The sequence below is a fragment of the Chiloscyllium plagiosum genome, unplaced genomic scaffold (genome assembly GCF_037043375.1).
Source record: "Chiloscyllium plagiosum isolate Xiang-an unplaced genomic scaffold, Cpla_swu_hap1 HiC_scaffold_30, whole genome shotgun sequence".
Taxonomy (NCBI): Eukaryota; Metazoa; Chordata; class Chondrichthyes; order Orectolobiformes; family Hemiscylliidae; genus Chiloscyllium; species Chiloscyllium plagiosum.
This window is the reverse complement of record NW_028270168.1, coordinates 33,589,313-33,599,133: the sequence shown is the minus strand read 5'-3', so window position 1 is coordinate 33,599,133 and position 9,821 is coordinate 33,589,313.

Here is a 9,821-nt window from a genome sequence, read left to right as displayed (position 1 = left end):
GAAGTCCGTGTATTCCCTTCCTATTCATGCATTCATCAGGTACTTTTTGAATACTGCTATTGTATCTGCTTCCACTACCTCCTCTGGCAGCGCATTCCAGGCACTCACCACCCTTTGTGTGAAAAACTTGCCTTGTCACCCCTCAACCTCCAGTGAAAACAAACCCAGTCCAACCTCTCTTCAGAGCTAAAATACCTCATACTAGGCAACATCCTGGTAAACCTTTTCTGCACCCCCTCCAAAGCATCCACAACCTTCTGGCAGTGTAGTCACCAGAACTGTACACAATATTCCAAGTGAGGCCAAACTAAAGTTCCATAAAGCTGCGGCTAACTTGTCTATCCTTACATTAAATGCCCCTTCCAATGAAGGCAAGCCTATCATAGGCCTTTCTAACTTCCTTATCTACCTTCAGTGATCTGTGGACGTGCACACCCAGATCCTCCTGCATATCAATACTCCAAAGGGTTTTGCCATTCACTGTATAATTTCCATCTTGTCTTGACCTTTCAAAATGCATCGCTTCACATTTGTCAGGAGCATAGAATGCAGTTGAAAGATTTGTTACTGCAGTATTCGGACATATGTAAGAATCAGATGGGGAGGACTAATGTTATGTGCACGAAGTAGATGTAGGGAATACTGCTCCAATAAAACAACATCCCTCACGGCTTAGTCCTTTCAAAGCCAGACATGTCCAAATGGAGGTGGAGGCCATGCTCGATGTGGACATCATCAAACCAAGCCAGAGCGAGTGGAGTTCTCCAATCATCTTAGTTCCCAAACCAGATGGGACTCAATGATTCTGCGTGGATTATCGGAAGGTCAACGCCATTACAAGATCTGGCTCATTTCTGATTCATAGTTTGGAAGACTGTATCAAGAAAGTTGGACAAGCCAATTACGTCACCAAGTTGGACTTAATGCGTGTTTACTGGCAGATAACTTTAACAGAGTCAGCAAAAGACATTTCTGTATTTGTAACCCCAAACGGGCTATATCAGTTAAAGTGATGCCCTTTGGAATAAAGAATGCACTCACCACGTTCCAAAGACTCATGAATGGAGTTGTGGCTGGGTTAACAAATTATGTAGTGTACTTGGACGATGTAGTGATCTTTAGTAAGTGCTGGAAAGATCACATGATACAGTTGGCAGAGTTCTTTGAACAACTACAAGATGCAAAACTGGTGATAAATTTAAACAAAAATGAATTCACAAAAGCAAAGGTGACATTCTTGGGACATAACATCGGTCATGGAAGGTTGACCCCATGGAATGCAAAGACGAAGGCCATTGAGGAATTTCCAAGACCAACCTCGAAGAAAGAGGTGCTTTGATTTTTCAGACTCAGCGGATTCTATCAGAAGTTTGTTCCAATGAATTGATTTGCTGAAGAAGAACACAAAATTTTGGTGGACAGAAAGAACAATGCCAGGAGGCATTAAACCATTTGAAATTGATATTAACCACCAGACCAGTTTTAGCAACACTAAACCTTTTAAAATCTTTTAAAGTCGCCATCGATGCTAGTGACATTGGAGTGGGAGCTGTATCCTACAGGAAAATGAGGATGGGATTGAACTGCCTGTTGGTTACTTTTCGAAGAAGATCAACATCCACCAGAGAAATATTCGAAGGTTGAAAAAGAACTATTGAGTTTCTTACTGGCCTTACAACATTTTAATGTTTATGTCATGAACAATGTGTCAGAGACAGTTGTGTGCATGGATCACAATCCACTTAGATTCTTAGAACGCGTTAAAGACAAGAATAAGAGACTATTTCTTTGGAGTCTTATGTTACAAACTTCTAATTTAAAAATTGTACATGTTGCTGATCATAAGAATGTAATTGCAGATATGTTATTGCATATTCAACTGATAAAGTTGAGATGATGTTTTATATGGGAAGAAGTTAAGATGAACTTATATTCAAGTTATCTGTATGTTAGGGTAATGTGTTTAGAAAAAAAAGAAGCCATCTTTTCATTATGATGGTTCATCTTTTCTTAAGGGGAGAGGTGTTATGAAGATGTGAGTGTACTCTACCTTTAAGAGAGTTAAAAGCTAGCAGAACTACCTGACAGCACCAAGTGTTCTCAATAAAACACAATGTAACATGTGGTCTACCAGCTGGGGTAGCTGGTTGCCTGGAGACAATGAAACAAATTCTAATTAGGCCAATCAGTTTAAATTATACCCCCAAAAATAACAAATTCCAATCATGTTTGAATTGAGTATATTGACAATATTAAAAGCCAAAGACACAATCCGATGTTTTGAGGGTATAAGACGAGGAAAAATTGAACAGTTGATGGAGAACTGTCAAAAGACCAACAGATGTAGGCTGCTAATCAGAACTCTCTGAGAGGTACCTGTCTAGAAAAGGTGTTTACACAGAGAAAAACATCAACACAGACCTGGAGAGCAAATCTACAGAGGAAGATACAAAGAGAAGATTCGACTGATGGCTGAAATTAGAATTTTTGGTAAATCTTATTCGGGGTTTTTATCAGACTCGTGCTATTGAAGGGAAAGTAAAAGATAGGTTAGAGGAAGGAGTTGTAAATAGTTGCTAGTTAATTATTCTCTGTTATTCTTTAAGAAATAAAGTTTAGATTAGATTCCTTACAGTGCGGAAACAGGCCCTGCGGCCCAACAAGTCCACAAAGACCCTCCGCAGAGCGACCCACCCAGACCCATTCCCTTACATTTACCCCTGACTGATGCACCTAATACTATGGGCAATTTAGCATAGCCAATTCACCTGACCTGCACATCTTTGGATTGTGGGAGGAAACCAGAACACCTGGCAGAAACCCACACAGACACAGGAAGAATGTGCAAACTCCATGCAGACAGTCATCCAAGGCTGGAATTGAACCTGGGACCCTGGTGCTGTGAGGCAGCAGTGCTAATCACTGAGCCACCGTGCCGCAAAGTTGTTAATTTTTACTTTAACTAGTTCTTGGCCTCTCAGGTTTTCACAGATTACTGCCCGGGATAAATCTTTGCTGTGTTGCTGGTTTAAATTAAGCAGGGGGGGTTTACCCCCGTGTTGTAACAAATGGGACAACAATGGCTATTCTCCAGTCCTCTGGGACCTTAGCTGTGGCCAAAAAGGATAAAATGATGTCTGTCAATTTGTTCTCTTGCCTCCCTCAATATTCTGGAATTGATCCCATCAGGGCCTGGGGACCTTTTAGATTAGATTACTTATAGTGTGGAAACAGGCCCTTCGGCCCAACAAGTCCACACCGACCCTCCGAAGAGCAACCCACCCAGACCCATTCCCCTACATTTACCCCTTCACCTAGCACTATGGGCAATTTAGCACGGCCAATTCACCTAACCTGCACATTTTTGAACTGTGGGAGGAAACCGGAGCAAACCCACGCAGACACGGGGAGAATGTGCAAACTCCACACAGACAGTTGCCTGAGGTGGAGAATTGAACCCGGGTCTCTGGTACTGTGAGGCAGCAGTGCTCACCACTGTGCCACCGTGCTACCTGACTTATCTACCTTAATACGTTTTAAGATTCCCAATACTTCCTTTTTAATAGTAACTTGGCTTAGCAATTCAAGACTCCCTTCCCTGAAATCATCCCCCACCAATTCCTTCTGTTTAGTGAATACCAAAACCAAGTATTCAGTTAGGACTTCACTTACCTCTTCCATAAATAGATTCCTACTCCTTTGAGTAGGCCAACCCTTTCCCTGGCCACCCTCTTCCTTTTGATATATGTACAGAAAGCCTTGGAATTCTCCTTAATCCTGTTTACTGATGACTTTTCATGACCTCTTTTAGCCCTTTAAATTCCTTGTTAAAGTTATTTCCTACTTTCCTCACATACTTCAAGGGTGTTGTCAGTTTCCAACCTTCTAAACCATACGTATGCTTCCTTTTTCTTTTTGACCAAGGTCCTAACATCCCTGGCCATCCAAGGGTTATGTAACTTGTCATACCTATCCTTCATTCTCACAAGAACGTGCCGCTTCTGAACTCTGATCAACTGCTCACATGTCCGATTGGGGATTTACCCTTAAACAGCTGCCTTCAATCAAAATTCTTCAGTTCCTGCCTTACATTATTGTAGTTTGCCTTCTCCTAACTTAAAACCTTCACTCAAAGACTGCTGTCATACCTGTCTATAAGTATCTTAAAACTCACAGTATTATGGCCAATATGGTTATGTCTTTGATATCTCTCTACATTTGTACTTTTTGACTCTGACTACTTCTGTTAGGATATGCACAGCTTGGAAATGCTTGATGCTTGGAACCTTATACAAAAGTGATAGCATTGGTAGAAGGATTGACAGCAATATTTTATATAAAACACTTCATTTTCAATAAATTTATTTAACCTACAATGGGAGAATCTGCTGACTTTAAAATCTGTGTCATTTGGCTTGTAAAGGGCTTTCCGTGTTTGACTTCCAATTCAAGTGGCTAATAATAAGACCATTTATATGCATGGCAAATTACATTAATTTGTAATCCAAAATGGGGAAAAGCTTCAAGTGAACCAACATTTTAAAAGCTTTCCATTTGCTAATTGTATTACAATTATATATTATTCAAAAGACATCTAAAATAATCAGTTCAATACACCATTGAAGAGAAAAGTTGCACTCAAGACAGTTCTATTCTGTGGTTTAAGTGTAAAATTTCAGAAAACACATGGTTGCTTTTTTTTGTAAAACTCCAAACTTCCACATGCATGCTGGCTCTAACAAAAATAGTTGGATATCAGTTTGTGCCACAATTTCTAAGCATTTTTGTCATCGTTGCAGAAAATGAGAAACCAGAGAAATGACCAGGCATCTTAAAACATCTGAGAGTTATAGGGACTTATGTATAATAAGTGTTGTTAATTCAGCTGAACCATTCATCACAATTCAATAAAAAATGCTTGGTGTTTTAACCCTGAAAGCTCACTCTGCCTAGGCAGCAGCATGAACAGAGGCAAAATGTAGAAATACCTCATATCCCCAACGTAATTGGCAATCTATGAAGGCATATTCATTACTCTGTGATCTGGACTTTAATATTTTGCTTTTTAACAAATTATCAGTTGACACATTAATGTTCACAATGTTGGATGATATGATATTCTTTCCCTTGCTCTGCTGTTGGAAAGAAATGTGAGAGTGCGGAAGGGGTTTGCAGAGTAGCATTTAAAATAATGCTCTGTTTGTATTCACCTGTGTTTCAGTTTCATGATAACCCCCTTCCCTTCAATCAGGACAGTGTGCAGTCGTCTGACCCCTAACTGGGCTTCCTTTCTGAAGAATTCCTTAGTTCTCAGGGAGCAGCTGTGCACTGGGAGATTTTCCCATGAGGGCTGCAGGTGAAAACTGGGACTCAGCCTGGCCTCTGAGGGATGCCATCTGTCGCTGACTGGAAAACTTCACAACACCTCACCGCCCCCAGCCCTCCATCCCTCCAGCCCTCCACCCCTCCCCAGTGCCAGCAGAGCATTGTGAATCATTGAGGAATGTGCTCAGCATCACAGCTCTCAATTCCATGACTAATTCAGTTGTCCCCAGGGCCTGCAGCACCTACTAACCCTTCGCACACTGGAACTGCTTTGATTTGTAACAACAGGGGAAATGTATAGAAGATACCATGTGTACTGGGTTGAATATTTTATTTGCTTTACTTTATAAACTGTTTTAGTGAATAAGTGACAATTAACTGTTTCTGCTTCTGTTACTGTTCAGCAACGTACATTATTGTCTTTCATTGAGGTTTGTAAAAATTATGGTATTAATGTAAAATTGTCTATACTGGTGAAAATAAATCTGTAATGTGGTAATAATATGCAGTGTTTGCAGCATAATGTATGGCATCATTTTGAATATTTTTTATAGATATAATACATCTATTATGGTTATTTTCCTACTCTCTAATGTTGACGTTTTACAAGGTATGGTGTGCCATAACCCTTTGAGAGGTTACACAACACCAGGTGAAAGTCTGACAGGTTTATTTGGAAGTGCTAGCTTTCGGAGCGCCACTCCTTCTTCAGGTGATTGTGGAGTAGGACCATAAGACACAGAATTTATAGCAAAAAATTACAGTGTCATGCAAGTAAAATGATATATTTAACAAACCTTGATTGTTGTTAAGTCTCTCATCTTTTAGAATGGGTTACAGGTTTCAGTTCATTAATATGTAAATACCAGACTTTCTTTTAAGACACATTCTCGGGCTAAGTTAAGGTTTTATATAAACAGGTGACATCTCAGCGCAGACAATGCTTTAAAGGTGTGAGGTCAGAGTCTGTCTGAGTCAAGATTGGGATACAGACTGGTTCTATTTTCAAAGTGGAATTTACAAAATATTCTATGGATTGACTGCCTACTGGCTGTGTATTTTTCGAGCAAAATAGAATGTATCTGTGAAAATAATTCTGCAAATACAAATTCACCCTATAAACTTATATGTGTGTGCATGCAGGGGAGAGAGAGAGAGAGAATGTGGGAATGCATGTTTGTGTGTGTGCAAGCTTGGTAAAGTGTGTGTATATGAGTGTGATAGGGTATAAGCCTGTGAGAATGTGCGGCATGTGGGGGCGGGGGGTGAAGTATGAGGGGTGTATGTGAGCGTGTAAGAGAGACAGTGTGTGTATGAGAGAGGGTCTGCGTGATTGAGTGAGTACATAAGGGTGTGTGTGTGTGAGAGAGAGAGCGTGTGTATTGTAGTGGGATCACCTGCAGTGTGATAAGAATCCAGGGTCCCCATTGAGACCATTCCCATGGGTATCGAACTTGACCATCAGCCTCTGCTCGGCCACTCTGCGTTGTTGCATATCCCAAAGTCCACCTTGGAGGATGGACACCTGAAGATCCAAAGCTGCATGTCCCTTACCGCTGAAGTGTTCCCCAAGTAGGAGTGGTAGCCATGAGGATGGCCTCAACTGGGACCTTGGATTCATGTCACACTACGGGTGACCCCACACACTCTCTCACACATACACACAGACTCTCTTACATACTCACACATTCACACAGACCCTCTCTCATTCACACATACACTCTCTCACAGGCTTATACCCCATCACACTCACACGCACATTTTACCAAGCTTTTACACACACAAACACACACTCTCTCACATGCACTCACACTCACTCTCTCTCTGTCTCTCCTGCACTCTCACACACACATAACTTTATGGGGTGAATTTGCATTTGCATAATTATATTTACAGATATGTTTGATTTTGTTAAAAAAAATACACAACCTGCTGGCAGTCAAAGCAAACAGTCGATCCATTTAATATTTTGTAAATTCCACTTTGGAAATAGAACCAGTCCAAGGCCAGGTTGTGATACAGACAGACATCTGATCTCACACCTTTACGACATTGTTTGAACTGAGATGTCACCTGTTTTTGTAAAACCTTAACTTAGCTTGAGAATGTGACATAACAGATTTGGTATTTACATACTAATGATCCAAAACCTGTAACCTATTCTACAAGATGAAAAATTTAACAACAATCAAGGTTTGTTAAATATATCATTTTACTTGCATGGTACTGTGATCTTTTGCTAGAAATTCTGTGTCTTATGATCCTACTCCACACCCACCTGAAGAAGGAGCAGCACTCCAAAAGCTAACACTTCCATACAAACCTGTTGGACTATAACCTGGTGTTGTGTGATTTTTAACTTTGTTCACCCTTGTGCAACACCGGCTCCTCCACATCCTTAGAGAGGTATTGTACCACACAGAGATTAGATGGCATCATAAAAAGCTTTACATTTCAAGTTTAATTTTGCTTTTGTTTGGGCTATGGAGAGTGAAATCTGTGAACTGATCTGGCAGCTCGTGCTCCCCCAAACGTTTCTGTGAAGACTTGTTCTCTGAGGAAGCTACAGAGTCTTTTATTAGGATCACTGGTTGTGTCATTCAGCACCTAGTCAGCTGATTGGCACCTTAGCATTGCATCAGTGCTGTCCAACCTGTTTACAATCCCAATTAGGAACAGAGGAGCAGGAATAGACCATTCATCCCTTTGAGCTTCTTGGTGTCATCGCCAGACTAGTAATCCAGAGACTGGATCAATGGTGCTGGAAGAGCACAGCAGTTCAGGCAGCATCGAGGAGCTTCAGCCTCGTTGATTTTAGTAATCCAGAGATCCAGATAGTGGTCTGGGGACCTGGAATTAAAAGTCTAATGATAACTATGTAACCACTGCCAACTGTTACTGAAAATAAAAGCCATCTGGTTCACTAGGGAGAGAAACAGCTAACCTTACCTAGTGTAGCTAATATGTGACTCCAAATCCACAGTAATGTGGGCAATTAGGGATGGGCAATAAATGCTGACATAGCCAGTGACACCCACATCCCATAAATGAATTTTAAAAATTAAGGAAACTAAATATTTGGAAAAAAGTTGCATTGTGGATGACTTCCGCACCTCTATGATGATTAATTTGATCATAATTGAGTGGTTGAAGGTCTTCTGGAAGCTGGGCAGGGTGTGTGGCACATTCTGTGTACTTGCATTGGAAATGCTTGTAAATTAAGCACAGAAGAGAAACTGCCCTTTTATCAATGTTTTATTCCTCATTAAACTATATCCTACTGGCAGTGGGCCTCATTATAACCTTGATCTAATACTTGTTGCAAAAATCAGCTGTATAATTTGGAGTTAAGTAGAAATGAAAATCATTGATTGTGATGGTAGAAATGAACAAAAGTAACTAAAACACTAGCTGCAAATCTAATTGGAAAGCACTGAAAAAGCAAGAATAAAATTACACATTTTCAAGATGGAAGGATGATTTGAGGGTAAAGCACGTTCTCAATGTTTCTTGCTTATTGATCGAGTATGTCCTTGTTTCAAACACTTCAATACATTAAATTGTCTAATTCCTCCCCATTCCCTTCATATTATGTGCTCCTGCCAATCGGATAAGATAACCAGATTGGTGGAAAGCTTCTGAGATTATTAAATGGTATCATGACATTGCTACACAGCAGGTAGCCAGCATGAAATTTATATCTCAGGAATATCTAACTTTGGCACCTTAAAGTGCACTTATCATTAAAAACATATCAGCAAGACAAAATGTTCCTGTAAGGTGACTGAGAGGCCAGTGTTGGAAAGCGAAGCAGCTTGCCTCTTTAGTTTTGGTCAAAGAATGTGGTGGTGGAAAAGCACAGCTGGTCAGGCAGCATCCAAGGAGCAGGACATTCGACGTTTCAAGCATGAGCTCCAACCATACAGGATCAATGCAACTTTCACCATTTGCCTCATTTCCTCTTCCCCACCTTATCCCAGAGCCAACTTTCCAACTCGGCAGAACCCACTTGACCTGTCCTAACTGTCCATCTTCCTTCCCACCTATCTGCTCCAACTTCCTCTCCAACCTATCACCTTCATCCCCAACTTCATCTACCTATCGCATCCTCAGCTACCTTACCCCCAGCCCCGCCTCATTCCCATTTATCTCTCAGCCCCCTTGGGCCACCTCTTCATTCCTAATGAAGAGTTTATGCTCGAAGCATTGATTCTCCTGCTCCTCGGTTGCTGCCTGACCGGCTATGCTTTTCCAGCATCAGACTCTTTGACTCTGGTCTCCAGCATTTGCAGTCCTCACTTTCTCCCTCTTTGGTTTTGGTATCAGACTCTACAATGGAACAGGACAATGCGTCAAGTTTGCTAAGGGCAGTTATGCAGAAGGAAGGAGAGTAAAGGGAATGGGTCATCATTATCTTTCTGAATCAGTTCTATAGGTTGCATGAACCCCTAAACTAATAGCAACAGAGTTGCAGGAATTTCAAACCACATCTATAT